Below are 23722 nucleotides of genomic sequence, written 5' to 3' on the forward strand. Positions count from 1 at the left end.
TATTTTTCCATACATTTTACTATTGTGTATGTTATAAAGCCTAGCTTTTCTATGTCTGTACAAACCTGTCTGTAAAAATCTTTGTTTCAGCATAATTTCTGAAAAATGTTGCTGGGAACATAGTTTCAGGTTGATAGTATTCATCTTTCAGTAATTTAAAGATATTGCTCTGCTGTCTTTGTGCTTGCTTTTTTTTTTTTTTTTGAACAAGGTATCTGTTGCCCTTATCTTTGTTCCTCTGTATATAAAGTGTCTTTTCTTTTCTGGCTGCTTTTAAGAGTATCCCTTTATCACACTTTTTAAACAATTTGATTATGATATACCTTACTGTAGCTTTCTTAATAATTCTTGTGCTCAGGGTTTGTTCTGATTCTAGAGCCTATTGTTTGTTTCACAGTTAACTGAAACACTGTTACTTTTATTCAGTTTTTTTTTATGGCTCTGTTTCATTTTAGATACTGCTTTTTGCTATGTCTTAAAAACAACATATCTTTTCTTTTGCAATGTCTAGTGTATTATTAATCCCATCTAATGTATTTTTTTATCTTAGACCTTGTGGTTTTCTTACTTTGAAGTTAGATTTGAATCTGTTGCTTATATTTCATCCTTCTATTTAAGTTTTTCAATATATGGATTACAGTTGTAATAACTGTTTTAATTTCCTTCTCTGCTATTGTGCCTATTCTAGTCCTATTTTGATTGATTGATTTCTATTCTCCCTTTTTGTCATATTTCTCTCTCCTTTATAAGTCTGATAAGTTTAGATTGTGCATCAGGCTGACCTTAAAATGACCCTCAAAGATACCCCCATTTCCGCTATGCATGCCTTTGTATTTTCCCTAATATATTACTGGCCTAGTGACTTATTTCTAACCATTAAAATACAGAAAAGGTGAGGGGATATAACTTCCGTGATTAGGTTACAATAGATTGCAATTTCTGTCTTGCTAGCAGACTCTGTGTTGCCTTTTATTTTATTTTATTTTATTTTATTTTATTTTATTTTATTTATTTATTTATTTTGAGTTACTAGAGGCTGGGGATTGAACCTGGGTTTTCTTATGTGGAAAGTTGGAGCTCAACCACTGAGGCACATCAGCTCCCCTGAGCTGTTTTTTGTTTTTTTCCAATCTGTTTTGCTTGTTTTTTGTTTGTTTTTCGGAGGTTCTAGGAACCACACCCATGATCTCCCAAGTGGAAGCAGGCACTCAATTGCTTGAGTCGCATCCTCTCTCTTTTGTGTTCTTAGCTTGCATAGTTTGATGAGGCTCACATAGCCAGGAATGAGGCCGCGTCTGGCTAACAGATAGTGAGCAACTGAGGCTCTCAGTAAAATAGCTTGCAAGGAACCAAATCCTGCTTAAACCATGTGAGCTTGGATTGTTCTCCAGTGAAGCCTTAAAATAACGAGTTTAGCAGAAGCTTGATAGCAGCCTGTGAGAGACCCTGAAAATCTAGGACTTAGCCAAGCCATGCCGAGATTCCTGATCCACAGAAACTGTTTTAAACTGCTAAATTTGTGGTAGTTTATTATGCAGAAAAAGATGACTAACATGACTTGGAAAGCGGACAATAGAAAAATTTATCTAGGTTGCTATTTTATTCTTGAGCATTTTTTCAGAGACACTGTTAAGTTACTTAGTAAACAGATTGATCCTTTGGGGTCTTGCTTTTAAGATGAGTTAAGTAGCAGGAGGGCAGTTTTTACTCTAGGGCAATCTGTTCCCCATGACTAAACCAAGAACCCTCATGGTTCTCTACCCAATACCCTCTGAATAAGGAGCTTGTGGGTATTTCTTCCCCAGCCTCAGGGATTCTTCTCACACACGTGCACCAGTGACTGCTCAGCTGAATGCTTGAGGGAGACCCTCTGAACATCTCTGGAATTCTCTCTCTATGAAGCTATTTCCACGCCTATATTCTTTCCTGTGCACTCTTGCAACTTTGGTCTCCAGACAGAAAGTTGGGACAGTTTCACCGTTTACCTCATTCATTCCCTTTTTACCCTGGATTGCAGTCCTATGGTGCTTTTGGTGTCTGACCTTACACACCCAGCAGTCACCATTGCAGTACACACCAACCTGGAGATCTCCTCTGCAAACATTTATATGACTTTTGGCTCTCTTTGGTGCTCTTGCTGCCAAAGTGTCCCTGGCTCTTTGAGAGCACCAGGCCAGAAATAACTCAGAGTTAATTCCCTCAGGAGCAACCCTCAACTTATGTCTGTCTAAAGTGATGGATAAATGCTGTACCCACTTACAATTCAGGTTCACAGGTGCTGAGTCATACTTTCTGGAATTTCCCAGTCGTCCTTATGAGCACAGAACCTTATCACTGGAGTTACTTGCACATTAGCACACAGGGTATTGGCTTTACAGCCATCCCTGTCTCCACTTCTCATTCAATTATCAGTTTGCTGAGATTGCCTCCCAAACCAACTATTGGTCCTCTAATCTTATCTCATTTTTTTTCTGAGGGAATCCAACTTAAGACAAACCCCTATTTTAGTTTGAGGTTATTGTTACTTTTAACCCCAGAAAGGATCATTGTTTTCCTCAGTTATCGCATGTTTCAGTTTGCTCACGTGCATATGATTTTCTTTGCTCATCATGCCTTTTGCAGGTAAGACCTTTCTTATAAGGTCCTGTTTCTTATAAGGTTCTGTTTATAGTCAACATTCTCAGTCTTTTAGACTGCAGTCCTGAAATATATTTTAGTTGGCTATATACTTATTAGTTAATAGTGTAATTTCAATTATACTTGAAGGCTATACTCAACTCTTTGGTGTCCAACTTTGCTATGAATAGTCAGCAGTCAGTCTAATAGTTATTTCTTTGTACGTTTTCTCTCTTCTCTCTCTGGCAGCTTATAATATCATCTATATTTCTTTAGTATTCTTCAATTTCACAATATGCTGTCAGATGAAAATTTCATTTTTTCTTCTTTCCTTTTCTTTTGGCCTTAAAAAAAAATCCTGCTTGGAAAGTGTTGGGGATCCTTAATCTGAGCATATATGTCTCTTGTCATCATCTCTTTGATATTGCCTTTCCCTTGTGCCTCTTCTCTTATTTCCCTCTGGAACTTCAATTATAGGAATAATGTATAGAAGAAATTTTCTTGTTTCCTAAATGCTTTTTCATATTTTCCATATTATTATTGTTAATTAGAGAAGTTGAGCATTTACAGAACAGTCATGTATAAAATACAGGATTACCATATACCACCATATTACTAACAGCTTGCTTTGGTGTGGTACATTTGTTACAATTGATGAAAGAGCATTTTTATAATTGTACTATTAGCTATAGCTCATAGTTTCCATATATTTGCCTCTCTGTGCTGAATTCTGGTACCTTTCTCCAGATATATGTATCTGATCTTTTTTTTAATCCATCCTTTGCATTTCTAATTTCAATAAATATATGGCCCATATCTAGCAGTGATATTTTGTTAATTTTCAAAAATATATTTTAATTTTATAGTCACTTGTTCTTATGTTTTCAGTATCCCAATTTATTTAATAATATTAAATATATTTACTTTACATTTGGTTTTTAGTGATACTTTTAATAAAATGACTCCATAATAGGACGTTGTTGTGGACTCTTGGTCTTGGTATCTTGTGTCCTCATATCGAAAGCCAGGTTCCTTGGAGATTTAAAATTGAAAATTCATTGAGGCTGGTTTTTAAGAGTACTTCTTTACACTGTTTCATTTTGCTTTTACAGGGTGCCTATAGTACTACCTTCCTGAAACCACTTTAAACGACATTCTCAGCTTGAAGATTTGGAGATTATATTGATAGCATGATTCCAGCACCAGAATCAAATGAGGGGTATCCTGTGAAAATGAATTCTGAGAGAAGCTATATTCTTTATACCCAACAACAAAACAAAGTCACCTAAGTTACCTTAGAGTCTTCCTTTTTGGTGCCTGTTTTCATATGATTCATTCCTTCACTGAGTGCGTGGCCATTTGTAGGTCCTGGTTTTCTGCATTGTTTATAAACTTACAACATTCGTGCACCCTGTTTGCTTCGTCATCTAAGATAAAGCCTCTGGATTATTAGTCACCAAATTCTACTTTTTGCATGCATATCTCCTAAAATAATTTTGATAAGTTGTCAATCTATGATATCTAAAATATTTCCACCCAAATTTTAAATGGTTGTTCAAGATATAATCACCTGTGTGCTTTAATATTGAAATTTCAAAATAAAAGTGTAATTTCCCTCCTAATTGTGCTCAATAGATTCTGAGTTAATATGCACTATTCTCCACATAAAATAATTTTGAAATATTATATTTTTAACGTTCAGAAAATCTGCATTTTTTTCAGAGTTGAGCAATGTGGTTCTATTTATTTGTAGTCCCATCTTCTGTGCTAAAAGTCCACAACCCAAAGTGTGGGTTAGGAAAAGATTTTGTTTGGGGGAGAACTAACTAGGCCAGGGTTTGCAATAGACAGGCCATGGGTCTGCTAACCTGCTGTTGTCTGTTGAGAGGACAGGTGTTTTGCTGAGCATTCCAGGGGATGAACAACCCTCCCCCATTTTTCTCCTTTCTTATAAGAAAATATGACCACAGCCTTAGCCCCAAAAAGCCACATGAATAACTTGTACACTTGAAAATCTGGATTTGAATGCCAGCATTTTATGGAAAATATCTAGAATACCAGCTGTTCATTATCTGGAGGTCTTGAAGTCAATGAGAAATTGTAGAGCCTTGAATGCTGAACCAAGCGAAGAAACCACTAGTCCTGTTTGAATCTTGTTTTTGGTATAATCTCTCCTGCTGGGAAAAGAAGGGAAGAATCCCACCTAGCTCATGATCTAAGCAATCCTGTGTGAACATCTTGGAGAATTTTTCAGTTAACCACGTCTGCCTTCACTAATTCATGTTTGCATGGCATTTCATAAACAGAAATGTATGCTGTTATGCTGTTATAATTTATTTTATGCTTGAACATTTTTTGTGGATCATTCTTTTGTACTTCTCTTCAACTAAATTATATTTATAAATTGAAATGAACTTTCCAATTCCTATAATGTTCTAAATTGTCACATATAATGTTCACATTTCCTTTGTATTGAATTGCTATATAATTATTAATAGCACAAAATTGATTAAACCAGAAAAATGAAATTTTATTGGAAATGTCTTTCTTAAACAGATAGGTATTTTTTAAAAATTAATTCATGTACTCATCAGTGAAAATGACATTGCTAGAATAAAGCAAGATTCAATGGAAATTAACAGCAAATGAAGAGAAAATATATGGGCCACCAATAAACTCAAGCTTATAAAAGATGAATTAATGATTATTGTTAAGTCCATTATTTACAGTAGAATCCTCAACATATTTTGATTGGGTTAATCTAAAACATATAAGTACTTGAAATGCACAAATGATTGAGCACACAATTACTTTACTATTGACATTGAGCAGACTTATACCCAATAAAGAATGAATAAGAATTTTTCAATGTTCATTTCATTAAAATTTCATTGGCAAATTTTAATGAAAATACTTATCAGGCTGAATAAATGTTTATGGTAATTTATGTTTGAAATATGGTGTTTTACTCAGAGATATAACTTTGATATGTCAGAAGAAAAAAAATGAAAAGTTTTACCTTCTCCTATTTTAAATCTTGTAAACTAAGTAGCTGAGGAAATTCTTTTATTACAGAGACTACACAGAATGATTATTTTTGGATTGTCCTTTTTCTAATATATGTTTTGCTTTAGATCTTTTCATTCTTTTTCTTTCTTTCTCTTTTCTTACCTTCTTTTTTAACACCTGCTAAATTTTGTTTACCTTCTTGAAAAATGTAATAACAATTCAGGTGAGTTAAAACTCTTCTTTGTTGTTGTTGAAAATAGGGAATTATATTGGGAAAATCTAAGAGAGAAATTACAAATGGTAACACTGCTGGGAACTTTGAGCACAGGTATACTCTCACATACATGACATTTAGAAAAATAAACAAATGGAAGTTAATATATTGATTTGCCTACATCCACTGGAATGACTTTGCATAAGTTGGGTGCATACAATGCAGTTTGAAGACATCTATTATAAGCTCCCAGGTATGGACAAGTCCCAAGGGCTTCAGTGAGTTTTAAACTCCCTTTATTGCTTTGCATTTGTATTTTCTTGTCATTCTTTGGTCTTTAAAGATTTTCCTTTCTTTCCTGCCAAGTGAATATGTTACTGTTCATTAAGGAAGTTAATATAAAAATATGAGTATATGATTCAAGATTTTTTTTAAGTTTGCCTGTTGTTTTACCTGGAAGTTGTTTTGTTTGTATTTTATTTGTTTTTAAAGGGGCAAGGGTAATAATAATCATGCCAAAATACCTAAAACAGAATTCACTTCCATGTTATTTAAACAAGAAGTTAAATAGATAATTTAGTTTTTACTTAGTGTTAGAGAAAAACAGTGCTCACTGGGACATGGAGACTGATATGACTACAGGCAGGAAATTTATTGAGAAACTCTCCCATTGGAGGGGATCTGAAGAATAGACTTCAGCCCACTCCTGGAAGGGGATGATTTGAATTTATACAGAACTTTCCTAGACAGGGAAAGGATAGTGAATGGGAGGAGATCGAGGGTCCAAGTGAAGTGCAGGGGCCAATAGTAAGTCTTAGAGGTGAAAAATTTCCCCTGTATGACTAGAGGGTAGTGGGTTAGGGAGTCAGGTTTTCTTGGAATGCTGGAGTAGTGGGTGTTCCTTTTATATGCAAGGAGTGGAGGTATTTATCTCCCTTTACTTCCATTTCCAGATAGTTTCTTTGTTCAACTTTGGGGAAGTGCCATGCTTTCAGACACATAGGCTATGAGGGAGGAGGCTTGTCTTTTCTCAATGCAAATCATGGGGGAACTGAATCACAGCTTGTTAATTATTGCAAACCTAACTCTTTGTTTATATATATATATATATTGGGGTACCTGGGTATTGGGGTATACGGTACTGGGCAGGATGGGAGGGTGAGGGGATTTGGGTAGTCAGCTCAATCTGGCTACTTCCTGCTGTCAAGGGGCAGAGAAAAGTTCCCTTCCATCCTGTTCAGAGAGCTCTGGTTTCCGGGCCATCAGGAGTTGATATTGTCACTCACACAGCAGAAAGACGCTATTTGAGGATTTCTGGTTGTTGACTATACAGTTAGGTATATGGAGCAGACAAGAAGCTGCAAGAGACAAGGACCAAAAAGAAGCAGCAGCAATGCTATCAGTAATGGTGTTATAATGGGTAAAAGGATTGATTTTAGGGGTGAGAGAAAAAAGAGAGAAATGAGCATAACCATGACTGATTTCTGTAGCTGTTGTCTTGGGCCCTCTGAATGATTTCTATGTTTTCCTTTAAAGTTATGAGATTTTTTTCTCCCCGTCCAATTTCATTAATATAAAACAAGTTTCATTTAAGATCGCACAGGTGCTTAGTACATCCTGTTGGATTAGGGACGGGGTGGGGGTTCGGGGTCATCTGTTATCTGTTATCGGGGCAGGGGAGACCTAAAATTCCCGACTCTTTTTGATATGGTTGGGTGGAGAGGGAGAGCAGGAAGGTATTGGGGGATTCAGTTACTGTTGCTCTTTCAGCGCTGAGATATTTTGACTTTTGTCTCAGCGTCTGGCACTGTATTTTTGCCGCAGGAAAATATTATATACATGATCATGGGTGACATCTTGGACGGCTCTCTGGATAAACTGAGTTATTGCACACAAGATGTACGAACCTGCTGATATGAGAAGAATGAGTTATAATTGTAGTAAGGATAGGAATTAACTATGAGATTTAGGGTGACTGTGAGGTTATCACCTCCAGGAATCTGAGGAGAAGGAACAATAAGATTACACATTCAGCATTAAACATTAATGGCCTTAATGACAGTGAAATTACATGATTTGATGGGTTTATATACGTAGAGTTTTAGCTGGAATAGGAGACATTACATTATTAACTGTGGTTTTATTACACTGTTTTTGAGTGGTTTTTCATGGATTTAAGATTCTTAACCAACAGAGATGCATTGACCAGTATGGTGATCAAAATGGTCACATTTTCCCCCGTTTATATAGTTTGAAGCATATGCAACAACAAATTAGTATTACTTCCCTTTTTGGTCTTAGAGCAGCTGGTACTTTAACTTGTAGGTTAAACTTAGTTTACTGTTGTAAGGATTTGTTTACAAGAGTTCCATTGCAGGGTCTGCAGCACTGAGAGCATACCTTGCCCCTTCTGAGAGCAAGAGGGGGACAGATGTAATCCACTTGCCATTTTGCCACTGGGGTCTGTGCTCAGCCAGACTCCAGTATGTCCCATTCAGAGAGGTAGTTGTCGCAGTCATTGGAGTGAGCATGATAGACACTCGTGGGTGATGTCCATGAGCTGCTGGTGAGTGACAGGCAGTTAGAACTGCTGGACGAGGCACTACAAGGTCTGGTATTCTGATGTTTGCCTTTTCGGTGGAGCCACTCTGCTGCTTTTTGTGTTTCAATGGTATGGCTCTGGATCTTTGTGAGGGCATCTGCTTTAACAGTGTCAAGAGAGAGTTTAGAGAAGGGTACAGGGATATGATAGACTGTTACCTGTCACTGCTGGCAGGTGCCCAGATGTTTTTTCACAGATATCTCTTCCTCACAGAGGGCAGCCCACAACAGTTCGTTGTTACTTTGGCTTTTTCTGCAATTGTGACTAAAATTCAAGTGGTATTTGTTTAGAAAGTTGCCTTTGCCACAAACCCCACCCAAAGCCAATATTGGTACTGGCTACATCCAATTCACAGGGTAAATTTAGATCCACTCCCCGCTTACTGCTTGAGCCTGTGTATGGTTTTAAAAGCAGCCTGCTGGGAGGGAGGGAGGAGGCTCTCATTTCCATCCACAATTTTTTTCTGATTAACACATATCATGGTTTTAATATCTGAGGTAAATGAGGGATGAAGGGTTTTCAGTATCCCAATAATATGAGAAAGCATTATCCTTCATCAGTTACAACAGAGGGTACAGGTTTTTGTTTTACTCAACTAAACACCATTTAAGAATTTGATAGACAGGATTTTGTAGTTTGTCCTAATTGTTTGCTTACCTCATGCTTTTAAGATAAGATACTATTGTCTTTGATGTTTCTTTTAATTCTGAAAAAAAAAAAAGGATTACTTGTTAACATAATATCATCAGTAGGGTTACAGCCACTGTTTTTTGTTTGTTTGTTTGTTTGCTTTTGTTGTTTCTTCACACAGCCAAAAGTTAGCCACCAGGCCAGGACAGATGGTTGGGCTATGCACACAGCCTTGGGAAAGCACTGCAAAATCCCCTCTTAGCCTTCTCACATGAAGGTGAATGCAGGCTGGATTGATTTGCCTAAGGAGGTACTAAAGAAATCCTTATCAAGTTTAAAGACAAAGTGATAGTGACAAATTAATATGGATATTAATTTTTGTAATACACTTGCAATGTATAGGACGGCTGCAGACAGCAGTGGTGTTACTTTAATTCACGATAATCTACCATTATGCATCACTCCTGGTGACTCTTAATAGTCACTCTGAGCCATAGAGCTGCTTCTTTAGTAAGTTGGGGTAAATGAGATGAACACAAGCTAAAGTAGCTGTCTCTTGATTTCTAGGTAGAGAGGTCATTTCTGTGACACATATCATTTTAAAAATAATTAAAGCTATGATTAACAACATTATACCTTATCTAATTCTATGCTGAAACAGTTTTTTAGATTTTCAGGAATTTTATGCACTCTTTTAGGTATTCATATGAACATTTTGTGGTACTACTTTGAGTAACAGAAGGTTAAAGAATCCCTTTTAATTTCATAACACTTTTAAATACTTTCCATTCAAATTATAACATATTAAATTAACTCAACTATTTTATCACTTCATTTTTTAAGGTGAAACAATGAATTTTTTGCAATAATTTGAAATAAAAGATACTTTTCAGGATTTGATTTTGAAAAAGCAGGTTTGAACATCATGTTTCTTTAAAAGCAATAAGACTCGTTTTCCTTAAACAGCCAAGGACATGATATGGTTAAAGTACAAGAAGCTATTTTGATAAAAGACACTTTTTTGTACGCTGATTAGTTAAGAGAAAAACTCTTCATAAACTTTTGCTAAAACAGATTTAAGAAACTTTGTTACTTTAATAGAGAAAGAACAAAATTTTAACTTTGCATCAGTATACCATTTGATATTACAGATTTTTAAACTGTCTCAAAGCAAATTTCCTAGAACATACAATTATCATGATTACATTAGTTAGCAGGCATTTTATTTTAGCGTGCAGAAAAACTACTTTCCTGATTATTTTATGAAAATCTAAGATTCTCAATGGAATAAAAATTGTCTTTCTCCTATCATCACTTTAATATGCAGATTGAGGTGGCTTTTAATTATCAAATCAGTTTTTGTTTAATAATGACTTTCTGTAATTAGCCATTTGAATATTTCAGTTTAAGCAATGTTGCTACAAACTTCTTATAACTATACATACGTGCATAGAAAATAGTTACTTCATTTCAAGACAAACTCCACCTTCACAGAACACATTCCCTTTTTCAGTGCTACCACAGTACCTTCTACAACTTGCCACATGAATTCAAGTTTTGTCCTACATACTGCCATTCTGATTTTATGAAAACCAGCCATATTATCTTAGGACAAGACACACTTTCTTGAACAAACTTATCAAATTTCAGTCAGCACTCCTACAAACTTTTCACTTCTTTCAATATCCATTTAAGTTTCACATCCTCCATTTCATTCTGTGAAGAAAAATAAACTATTCCTTTTAATTTAGGCAAGAACTGTCTTTTATGAAGAGATTTATAGTAATTTCATTAGTCAAGACTTATAATTTTTATCACTTTAAGCATTTTATTAGCATTCATACTTATTTATTAATGTAAGCACTTGTTTAATTTTTGGCTATTTGAATAGAGCTCTTTCAGAAATTAACATTACCATCCAAAGGTATTAAAATATACACTGGCACTGAACAAACAGACAAACATGAAAAGAGTTATGATACACAGACAGAAACATAAAGTTCATTAATTTGACTCAAAGTTCATATTCCTTTGGTATGGCTATTTTTACTGCCTTTAAAATTTCATTTTTTGGAATCATTGTTGCTTGTAATATGCAACCTTGTTTTTGGAAACATGTTTACTAGTAATCAGAAACATTAGGAATATTTAACAGTTTAGATAGATTTTAGCACATATATTTTAGATTATTGTCTTTTAGGAATATACTTAGACTTAGGAGTCAGCTGAAAGCTTACTTTAAGAGGCAAGCAATTGTAGTTTGTAGGTTAAAGGAAGTTATTAGCAACACCTGGGTATTGATAAGTTGCAAGGGATCAGAGGAGGGGCAGGGAGGAGAGGTGAGCTCCAGTGCCAGTGCCTGTATAAGGAGGGGAGAAAGTTGGGGTGGAGGTCAGTGAGGACCAGAGAGGTAAGAAGGGGAGTCAGAGAATGAGGAAGGTGGGGGTGGACATGATATCTGAGGAATATATGGAGGACGTGCAGGGGAAGTCTGATCAGCTGGATCAAAGTTGAGGTTTTGGGGGGTTTGGGGGGCAGAAAGGAGGAAGATGAAAGCTTTTGAGGAGTTTTTGTATGAAAGAAGAACAGGAGTGACAGGAGGGTCGGGTACAAAGATGAGAGAATGCTTGACATACGGAACCTCACATGCCTGCTGCTGCACTGGATAAAGTTCTTTAAGTCTTGGAGAACTTGGGAATTAAAAGTGCATTTTTTTTTTTTTTTTTTTTGTCATTGACTTTCATTGTCTAATTGGTATTGCAGCCACACAGAGGTCAAATAGAAAATGTGCTTTTTAGGTCTCATGTCTCCTTCCAGGTACAGAGTTTTAAGGTTATGAAGGAGACAGCCCTGAGGTATGGTTTTTTGGGGGGGAGCCAAAATTGAATTTCCCACTTTAGGTGCCTGGGGTGAGACTAAGGATTTCTAAGACAGGGGAGATTCTGAGTGAGACAGGTGTCCCCAAATTAGTCAGATATCTCCAAGGAAACAGAAAACAGCACTTGGAGCCAGATGTCTCTGGAGCCAAGGGGTTTCTTCCTATGAGGACACAGGCCTACTATCCACCAGTCCTCAGGGAATGGTGAGAATACTGATCTAGTGCAAGGTTTTCCCAGTAGGTTGTCCTGAACAACAGAAAAGAAGAGAGAGAGACAGCAGGATCCTCCAGTGGAGAAATCGTTAACTCACCCAGCTGAGATTCAATGTATGGTGTTGGATGGGCATTTGGCTGCCACAGAGGAGAGACTAATCAGTCTCAACATGACCCCAGTCCTGGGTTTCAGCACCAAATGTTGGAGAAAAATGGCACTCACTGGGACGTGGAGACTGATATAACTACAGGCAGGAAATTTATTGAAAAGAGCTCCCAATGGAGGGGATCTGAAGAATAGACTTCATCCCACTCCAGAAGGGGGGATTTGAATTTATACAGAACTTTCCTAGGCGGGGAAATGATAGTCATTGGGAGGAGGTCGAGGGTCCAAGTGAGGTGCAGGGGCCAATAGTAAGCCCTAGAGGTGAAAATTTTCCCCTGTATGACTAGAGGGTGGTGGGCTAGGGATTTACATTTTCTTGGCATGCTGTAGGAGTGGGTGTTCCTTTGATATGCAAGGAGTGAAGGTCTTTATCTCCCTTTTCTTCCATTTCCAGGTGGTTTCTTTATTCAACCTTTGGAGAAGTGCCATGCTTTCAGACAGTAGGCTATGAGGGAGGAGGCTTGTCTTTTCTCAATGCATATCAGGGGAAACTGAGTCACAGCTTGTTAATTACTGCAAACCTAGTGAGGGGGAACCTCTAATACTTAGTTCTATAAAATTATTATTTATTTTAATTTTCTCAAAATCCTTCCATTGAATGCCCATTCAGATTACATCTGAAATTCATAAGAAAAACAATATGGTTACATATTTAATCAATTATTGAATAGGTTATTGTTATATACCCAGACTTGGCTAGTTGATAAAATTAAGGTTTTAAATGGGATACTGATTACTGTCAAAATTTCTGACATTTAATAAGGATCTTCAGGAAAATGGTCTTGTTAAGATAAGAGAAAGCTTCAAGAAAATTTAGTTTTCATAGTTGCATAGGCATTGAATCATAATTCTTTTTTTCATTCTATTTAATATGAGCCTAGTGTTTGTAAATATTCCCTCAGATAGAAGGTCATTAGTATAAGATATTTTCAGGACAGGTGATATATAAGCATAAAATAACAATAGCATATAAAAATTAGTTTCAGTTTAGTGTCTTGTCATATATCCTGGAGACCAAGAAAGCTATTTTAGAATACTATATACATGCTCTATCCCATGTGGGCACCACAGTTCTGACAAGATTTTCTAAACATTGCTACTGAAATATGGGCTAAAAACTAATTTCAGTGGATGTCAGTACCTGACATACTTTGGGATATATCAAAAATGGGTTTGCCACCAAGACCATGATTTCTAGAAATGAATAGGTTTTAAAGGAAACAGAAAGGTACAGGAATGGTGAACCACGACTGTCTCTTGCAGACGAGCTGCCAGAGGCCTTTAAGACAATGAATGTTTTAGGATGTTTTCATGGGGGAATTGCATTAGTGGAGTTAGGCACCATCCACCTTCTTCTGACTAATAGGGTTAGTGGATAATTAACCCAATTGCTTGGGTTTCCCTAAGTAAAGTCCAAGGAAAGTTGAAATCCAAGGATATGGGGAGACATTGAAATATAAGGCAGAAATAGGATCAATCTGGAGGTTTCAATGTGAGAGAAGATGGAACCGAGTGAAACTGAGAAACTGAGAAAATGTTCCCCTTTCATTCAACAAATCATCCCTGTGTGATTCTGCATCAAGGAAGAGTCTAGGTCCAATGTAAAATGTGTTGTTTTTTGGTGCTGGAGGTTGTCGTTAACTTGCTTTATTTACTTAGACCCCCCCATGAGAGCCAGGGTCCTAGGTCACCATACAGTCCTGTCCTTCCCTCCCCCAGGCCCTTGACATCAGCCCCTGCCAGGTGGCCAAGGGAAGCTGGGCTGGGGTCAGAAGTCCTGGGCCCTGCTGTGAGACTTGATTCTTCAACATATCCCTTAACAGACCAATAGGTTGGGGGCCCCAGGAAGTTAGGGTGAGAAAGAAGACTGTGGAACTTGCAAGCTAGGGTCCCTAGAGCCTTTGGGTAGAAGGCGCCTGGGTGGTACAGCTGCCTGCATTTTCCCTTGAACCAAACCCCAACCCCCCAGTCACCTGGACCCCACCTCCCAGGGCTCACCTGGCCTCCCCTCCATGCAGAGGAGCTTGGAGTCTGCAATGTGGCTTTGTGTCCAATTTTGGCATCCGTTCTTGCTCTCCCATTTACCAGCCATGACTTTAGGCAAATAAATCTCCTGTTATAAATCAGGGCTAAAGGACCTATGTCGCAGTGCTGAGGATGGGAAAAAGCGTGCAGATTCTACACTCTCCGGCTGCAGCATCCTGCCCTTTAACTTCTCCCACTACTCCTCTGAAACTGCAGCCCTGCCCTCTGTGCTTTCTTGCCCCACTCCATCCTAGCCCCACCCCCACCCTGCCATTATCTAGCTGCTTCTCTGCCCACTATTGCCTGGGGTGAGCCTGGCTACGCCATGTGTGGGGTGGGTAAGTCTACCCCTTGATTTATCTATAAAATGGGGGTGAAGACACCTTACAGGACTAAATGAGAGGAGAGTTAATTGGAGTATAATAAAATCAAACTTGAAGTGTTCTGTAAAAAAGGTGGTAAAGAAAGCAAAAGGATACAGTGTTCTCTTCCTACAAGTTTGTCAGCCTATCCAAGTACAGGGTAATTAATATACAGTACTTAACTGCTGTTAGAATTTCACAGTAGTTTAGTGTTAAGAGATTATCTGTGCTTAGATTATGAAGCACAATGTTTGATGTTGGTTTGTGGATTTGCCCCTTTACTGAGCGTGAACAGGGTCTCCTGCTTCTTGCTCCTTCTTGACCATAGCCAAATCCCTTGGGCTCAAAGTTCTTTACAATATATTTCACTTTCTTTCTCAGTCAGACTTGTTGATTCAAGACTCCTTCCACAGTTTCCACAGAAAAAACAGTTTTTGTGCCAGGAATTTCCAGGCCCAGTGATTTTCTCAGTAGCACGTACATAATTCCCACCTTGGGAATCCTCCTCATTACCTCCATATATCTGAGCAAATTTAGAGGCATTTGGATCTGTGGTAGGCCTGTGAGGTTGAGCACTCTCTGGCTTCATGCCCAGCCTCTTGCGATGGTCCACCTGTAGGTAGAGTGGCAGAGACATTCAGCCTGGCTGTGTTGCAAGCGACTAAATGAACACACTCTCTAGTTCACACGCTTTTGGGCACACCCAAAAAATGGCACACCAGCACTGAGCCAAATGTCTCCAGCCCCGCGTCACCGTCCTCCTGTAAGCTCTCCACCTATCAGCTATGCCCGGTAAGCCAAACCGCTGTATAAACACTGCAACTTCCTGAATAAAGCAGACGAGCGTCATGAACCCGTCTCTGGAGTGAGTCTATCTCGGTCGTCCTTACCCCAACGAGCCCCTCGTTCAACATCCACATGGCACCCTGGCCATAGCCATAGCCTTTTGATCCATTCTTCTTTCCATAGCAGGGTTTGTAGTAGATCTCTTCAGCATGAATTGCCACTGTTGTGCTATCCATAATAAATTTTTCTTGAGAAGCATACACAGAAAACAGCTGTGGTGAAAGCTCCTCCCACAGCACTGCACCTCTTCTGTGTGGTGGACTGTGCTCCCACAACCCCACACTTATTTCTTCCTGTCCATTCTAAGGCCTAGGCAGGAGAGTATTCAGTAGATGGACATGGAGAGACAGTGAGGCAGGGACACAGACCGTGTGCAGGTGAGTCTGGAGCCTTTTGTTTGTTTGGTATTTTTTTCTGGCAAAGGAATTGGACATCTTTGGTTTGGCTTCTTGATTTATAATGTTTACACTAAATATTCCTCCTCTCACATAATTCTCAACTTGATAATCTGTAATATACAGAAATCGGGTTAAAATTATTGTTCAAAGATATCAGAGTTTCCTTATCTGGAAACATAACATGGTAAAAAAACAAACAAACATATTTTGTTTCAAATTTTTGTTGATGCCCACAAGCCAAAGGCCACTAGAGCTATACCTACAGCAAAGCAGAGTTGAGTTTCTGTGTTATGCTATAAGGATGAGCACACACCATGGGGAACCTGTGACATGAAAATAAGAGTTTTAAGAGGGGCTTGTTAGAGGGTTTGGGCTTGTGCTAGGTGTTTTTGGGGAAGGGTTCAGTAAATACGGTGTTGCTGTGGAAGGGGCAGTGTTAGAAACCTGAAGCAATTCTGTAGTTGTACGTTTTCTTTTTCTTTCTTTTATTTTTCAATTTAGGAAGTAGAAAGAACAGTGCTAAAGAAATGTCTCATAAGAGAAGTCTCTGATGTGAGCCAGGAGAAGAGTACGGTTGGTTATTTCTGTGGTTTGCAGTGTTTTTGTTCATTATTAGACATGTTTGTGGAGTGGTTTTAATTTTGAATTGTTCCGTTATGGTCACAGAGTGATCTCTCCTGACATTTGTATGCTGTGTAATTGGTCACATGAGACAGGAGATAATCCATATTATGACGGAAAGGGACACACTATAAAAGGTGTTAGAGAAAGTCATCACTATAGACCTCGATCAATGATAGTCAATTAAAAATAATATAACTGTATTATAGTGTGGCAACCATTCCCATTCCCATTTTATAGATATAAAAATTGAGGTTGAGTTTGGTGAGGGGTTCCTGAGGTACCAAGACTATTAGAGTAGTGGATCTGGCCTCACTCGATAGTCTGTGTACTTAACCAGCAGGCCATGCTGCCCCATTTCCCCTGGGCTCTATGATAGTTACACGTGTGACACACCGTGGTTCAGGGGGGTAGACTTTGTGGAAATGGATTTACTGGGATAGAGTATAAGAACCATTCACATACAAGAGTGTTATAGCAGAATGAAGAACTGAATTTCAGAAAAACATAATTTCCACAAAGCAAGAAAGCTGAAGGCAGATATATTATTCAGTAAATCTGGGGAAATCTCATGGATTTTCCCTTGCTGGCACTGACTTTCATTAAAGAACAAAAAAGAGTTCTTAAATGATGTTATAAGCTTTGTGCTGTCATAGCAAAATTGAAATTTCCATTTCTGAGAAGACCCTACATGAGATGAATAATATTACCAAAAGCTCTACATATTTCCACTATAATCTTGAAAGCTGAGGGCAAAAGAATCTATTTATCCCGAGTCTTACTTTAGTCACCCAGCTTCTGACAAAATTATATATCTGTATGTTGTTAAATCAGGAAAGTTTTCAGGATATTTGTTTTGGCAGGGAGATACAGTGTGACATATAATCTTCTCCCAATAATAGTGCATATGAAAAGATTCAGGAGTCAATAGTGGTTCCTGAACAATAGAGTTGGTTGATTAAAAGAGCAATCTAGGAACATGTGTGTGAAAATGGAGTTTAGGCTGGATTGAATAATGAGAGATATTAAAGCTATGAAAAGATAGGGAATGTGCAATATGAGCAAGACTTTGACAAAGAGTAGGTGGTAGAAATGGAAAGTATAATGCACATTAAATGCATTAGAATTAATTGTGAGTTAGCTGTTGACAAAGAAGTATGAGGAAGAAAATCCTGAGAGAAAAGTTTAAACTATAATTAAGTTTTATGGGATGACCACAAAAAAGAAAAGAAGAGGCTAGTGAAAGAGATGGGAAAAAATCACAATTTGATCATTTATTCACTCATAAATAAGTTCAAGAAGTACTTAATTAGTGCCTACATCTTACGAGACATGTCTCCAGCTAATGATGGTACATCAGTGATTAAAGAAAGAAAAATTTCTTGCCTTCATGATGCTTACATTTTGGTTGAAAGAACAGATAAACATCATAAATGAGTCAGATGGTGGTAAGTGCAATGAAGTAGAAGGACTACTAATGAAATAAGATAATATAAATGCCTCAGAAAGAAAGAACTTTTTCTCAAAATCTGAATTTAAAAATATGGTTAAAATTTTATGAAAAAAAATTAGAATTGGTTTAAAATTAAGAAAGACTAAGGTCTATTGGGAATTGTAATTTTTTACTCAATGACCATGGAAAGGAAGCCTTCTAATAATGGTACCACTTCAGGAAACGGCTCTTCCCTTCCATTATGTCTGTCCCTCCAGGCCAAAAACCCCAACATTATCTCTAGAAAATTTGTGTATTCTCACTAGCATTTTCTAGTTTCCTGAATCATCTCCTTTGAGCTTGGTCCTTCAGAGTTTTGAACTGCATTGCAGACCTGTGATTCTGACAATTTTCACTTCCTTTTATATGTCAATTACTGTGCATTTGCCAAATCTGGATAAAAATCAGGAGGTGTGCCTCCTATCCAATTTCTGCCACATGTATTTGTGACGTTGGACAAATCCTTTAAACACTATAATTCTATTTCATCATCAGTAAAATGGGGATAATACTATCCAACAACAGCCATTGAAAGAATCAAATGAGAACCCACATAGAAGAGTGTTTTGTAAACCACAAAATTCAATGCAAATATAAGACATTTTTAGTTTTTATTCTTTCCCTGAAGTACTGGCTTGCTAACTCTTTCTACTACGAATGCAGTTGAGTTAAAGTCAGTTTGCTTTTTTCCACTTTACACTCAGATTACTGTTTTCTTTTAAATTCTTCTGCATTGCAGATTAAAAGTTATAGCAGTATATATAAAAATGTTATCGCTTATATTAACACTTTAATAGCTTATTTTTAAAAATTCTATGCCTTGTAATGGAAATTTGGAGTTCCTGCTCTCTTCCATCAAACTAGTTCTATTGCATGGAAATCTAGGGCTCTATTTATAACCATAGACCACTCTCCTTGAATACATGATTTTCAAATGCTACTCAACTTTAAGTGGCTGACTTTGCAGTCTTATTATTTGTGCTACTTTTCAGTATCTCTTCTACATTCTTTCCATCAGCAGCATATGGCTTTGCACAGTCTATTCAGTAAATATAATTATTCCACTGAGGTTTGGTGGCAATGAATGTGTGTGTTATTGGAGATAAACTGTGCAATCTGCAAGGAAAACAAAGATAAGCTTTGCTTGGATATTTTTACTTATTTCATGGTAAAGGCAGATGCTCTACTCTATAGGAAACAAGGTTGTGTTTGGGGAGAGGGGGGCTGAGTGCATCACATGACCTCTTCCTTGTGCATGTTTCATAACTGATTGTTACACCTTCCACAAACTCTTTTGACATGTAAGTGTAACTCATTTCCATAAAAGGTTATACGAATAAGGTAATGTACGCAAAGGGATATTTTAGCCATAAGCAAAAACTAAGTCTGAATATAAATATTGCATGCCTAATATTGTATAAATATTGCATCTAAATGTTTTAATAGCTCTTAACTAAACATTACGTTTCTTTCTATTTCTTGTGTTCTGACAGAATGAATATTTAATTAGACAAAGACAGTAGCTGAAGTTGCAGCAGCAACCAATACAGGGTTATAGTTTTATAATTATTTTACTTTTCCTCTGCTAATCATTACCCTCAAAACTAATAGACAAAAACATGTCTCCTTTCTAAGTTTACAATGGAATGAAATGGTTACAAGTCGTTCCCAGGAAGCTAGAATAACTACTGTGAAGGAAAATCACACATCCAACTACAATGATTTTATATTTCTGAACAAAAACTTCTGAGAAATTATGAAGTGTGACCCAAATTCATTTGTGCATAAGAGCTGGAAATATGCTTGGATTTTCTTTTCTGTGAGAAAATTATTCTTTATAACAGAAAGGGTGAAACAGTTTTAATGTGAACTTACTGTTTCCATTACTGTACACATAAATCTTCCCATGTTTTTGAACCAAAAAGAAACCATCAAGTCATAGAAACAAAGTGATCCTGTTTATACTGATTCGGTAGAAACATATGCTACAAATGCTATGAACAGGCACAAAAATGCCTGTGGATATGGAAGTTCATTAGAAACTAGGAAAACAAAAGCAAAGAAATAAATGTTTCCTCTTTTGAAAAACAGTCTTTGGATTCTAGCAAAAGTCTTTTCAAAAAACAAGAGTACATTCAGGCACAATGTGATAATGACTGTAGCAGTTTGATATTATTGATGAATTCCAAAAAGAAATTTTGGATTATGTTTGTAAACTGATATTTTCCTCTGGGCATATTAGATTATATTGGATTCATAGGTTTACTTGACTAAGTAATTATGTTAACCTCTTGTGCTGATGTGGGCTATGGGTGGGAGGCTCTTTGTCTCTTCGGAGATAACCTAAGCTGTCTGTCTTAACTTGTGGGTGTGGGATGATAAGAGGCTACAGTCCTGCCCTTGGTGACCATGGCAATGACTCCAGTCCTGGGAGGCCATTTAGCAATGCAAACTCTATATACATACCAGTCAGTCCAGGGAAACTCTGATGACGCCGATGCCGAAACTTAAGGGAACTTGGACTTGGCCTTGAATGAGAAATATAATATAGCCTGTGCATAAATTCAAAATTATCTAATTCTGTATCCAAGTGTGCCTAGTCTCTAGAAATCTAGTTAAGTGATATGGGCTTTGAATGTTCAGAACGGATGTAAGACTAAATGTGTATTCAAGGTTGCATCCAGACGGAATGTGGGCAAGATGCCAATTTAAGCTCACCTGAGATGTGGGCGATATGTTAATTCAAAACCTATCTGGTACTCAGGCAAAGACTTAACTAACAAAGAAAGTAGTTTTTCTTTGATAAAAGCACCATTTGACTCCCCACCCTGTATAAAAGGAACTTGAAAATCTTGTTCAAAGCTCGGGTTTGAAACAGAAAGCTCCTGAGTCCCGCTGGCTATCAATAAACCATTTTTCTTTCTCAAAATCATTCCTGAGTCCTGACCTTTCTATAGGCAGATAATTGAACCTCTCTCAACTTCTACAACAGTGCCAGTAGGGCATTGAGTCCCCACCCTTTGGTGGGCAGGGACTCACTGATAAAAGGCATGACAAATGACAGATTGCGGGTTTTTGATGTTGGAGTTTTGATGATGGAGTTTGGTACTGAAGCCTGAAGCTAGAGCCCTGGGAAGTAAGCCCCAGGAAGAGAGGAACCTTGAACCCAGAGAAAAGCAAGACCCTGGAAGAGAGGAACCCAGGAAGCCTGAACATGGCAGACGTCAGCAGCCATCTTGCTCCAGCACATGAAAATAGACTTTGGTAAGGGAAGTAACTTATGCTTTATGGCCTGGTATCTGTAAGCTCCTACCCCAAATAAATACCCTATATAAGAATCAATCAGTTTCTGGTATTTTGCATCAGCATTCCTTTGGCTGACTAATACAATTAATTTAATCTTCACAATTTGCTTTAGTTTATAAAAATGACCATAATCCCATTTTGTTCTTGAAACTTCCTGGAAGCAGCAAACCTCCTTATGTTAATAGTCAGCAGACACTTAAGTAAATGACACCAGTTAATCCAGATTATAACATGCATAATGTCAGCATTTTGAAAGGATGTGGGTAAAATTTTCTGAAATAAATGATAATTTTTTATTAAAACTCCTATATAATAACCCATCTTTCAATAAATTCCTCTAAATAAGGCCCCAAATAACTTTCTTCGGCAAGCCCATCTAGTTAGCTGTTTCTCTTCCTTTGAGATTTCTTTGCCAGGTCAAATTAAAGGACATGGGGTATCTCTAGAATTGTATGAAGGCAATGCAGGAGAAGGAAATGACTAGGAGACAGAAAGGATAGCATTCCCTGGGTTCTGAACCCTGGCAGACCTGCAACCTTTTTTAGGGATTCTGCTGCAGGTGTTCCAGCTGTTTCTGTGCATAATAGGCTGCCTTCTAATGAACTGTCCTGCTCACATAAAGTAATGATGGTTTTGTGACAGAGCGATAATGCTGTCAATGCCTTCTCTGAATTTTTCTTTTGCTTTTTCAACTTGAGGACTAGCAATCCTCAGAGAGCGAATATCTACACTGACAAGTGAAGCAAGATGAGACTGTCCATATCCAAGGGCTGCATTATTGATTCACTCATTAGATAATTGTGGCTTCTGTTTTAAATTAAGGAATTTTATTACTTCATAAAAGAACTCCAAATTACTTCAGGTTTTGTTTGCAAACAGGCAGGAAAAGCATTCCCCCTCAGTTCTTAGGTATGGAAATGCTAGGAGATATTTGCTTGGGTTTTAGGGACACTATATTTAGAGACTTCTTATATGGTAGAGGGAAAACAAAAGTAGGGTATTTGTTCATTAAAAAGACCACATGGAATACGTTTTATATGAGCAGTGACATACTATGACAGGAGGAAATTTTTGTCCTCCTTTATTTTTCATTTATTCATCATTGTCCTACTTCTTCCAATATTGAGCTAGGTCAAATTATAAAAAGATCCAAATGGAGTGAAATATGCCTATGATGAATATTCATGTGAAAGTGATATATTAGAAAGTGTTCTTAAGTAAATACAGTTGGAAAGGGGGAAATTTGAACTGGGAAGGGTATAACATCAAACAAGAGGTTGATATCAAACAAAGTCTATAAATGTGTATATTTGTCCATTCCACATGAATTCAAACTATTTCTGAATCTCCTTCCTAATTAAAAAAATACACATTTGCTAGTTCAATTTGCATACCAACTGCCAGGAATTATGTTGGTCTAGTCTCTTAAAAACACCACTTTTCAAATAGCAAAGCAGGTAAATGATCACAGAACACTTTGGGGAAATATTTGGAGGAACAACTGCTGTACACATAATTCTCAGTCCCTTGTCTTTAAAGGTTTAATGCTGCCTTTTAGCCATTTATAATCTGGAATCTCATCATGCTCATTATCCCTAGGGTGTCCAGTGACATAAATGCAACCTCAATTGTTATCCCTACTCTGTAAAGGGATAACATTATAGAGTTTCTCAACAATGTTGGTGCACCCATCATCAAATTATGCCTTATAACCTTAGTGAAGACAGAGTCTTCTGAGCCCTCCCTGAGAAAAAAGACAACTGGCAGAAGTGTTGAAGTTATTGGGTCTTTCATAATTGATCCATCACAAACACCCACTTCCCTTAAGCCACCTTTTTATCCATTCTGCAAAACTCTGCTATGGCTTTTCTGGCAACAGTACTTCACTTAATATAAGCCATCATTTTTTCCCAAACTTTGAAGAATCACCCTAATGGCATATTATGACCAGATTCATGTTCTCAAGCTTGGTGATTAGAGTAGCCAAATGACAAAGAGGGATGAATTCACAGCCTCGGCAAGGTTCCTATGCTAAAGCCAGGCCCAGATTGCAGATTCACTAAAGAGCATTGAAATCCCAAATCCTCCTGAATCCTTTCAGCCTGTTAGAATGACTTGTGATAGGATGAGTTCCCCCCAAGTTCGAGGACCAACTAGAAGACCCATCTGTGGCATTTACCTTACAGTATAATTATTTTCCTCAAATCTTTCATTTACCCCATTCAACTGATAAGAAGGTCAAGTTTCAGCAAGACCAGTTGGCAGATAGGCCTTATGAAAGGAAGAAAGGAATTATTGACTGAAAATGCTTTAGGACCTAACTAATATACGATGAATAGAAAGA

At 37.4% G+C, this 23722-nt stretch overlaps 1 pseudogene; it reads right to left on the bottom strand.

Moving 5' to 3' along the window:
• Positions 1-8196: 8196 nt before the first annotated feature.
• Positions 8197-16938, bottom strand: LOC101440484 (cysteine and glycine-rich protein 2-like; annotated as a pseudogene).
• Positions 16939-23722: the final 6784 nt, after the last annotated feature.

This window comes from Dasypus novemcinctus, chromosome 11 (assembly GCF_030445035.2).
Source record: "Dasypus novemcinctus isolate mDasNov1 chromosome 11, mDasNov1.1.hap2, whole genome shotgun sequence".
Classification (NCBI taxonomy): Eukaryota; Metazoa; Chordata; class Mammalia; order Cingulata; family Dasypodidae; genus Dasypus; species Dasypus novemcinctus.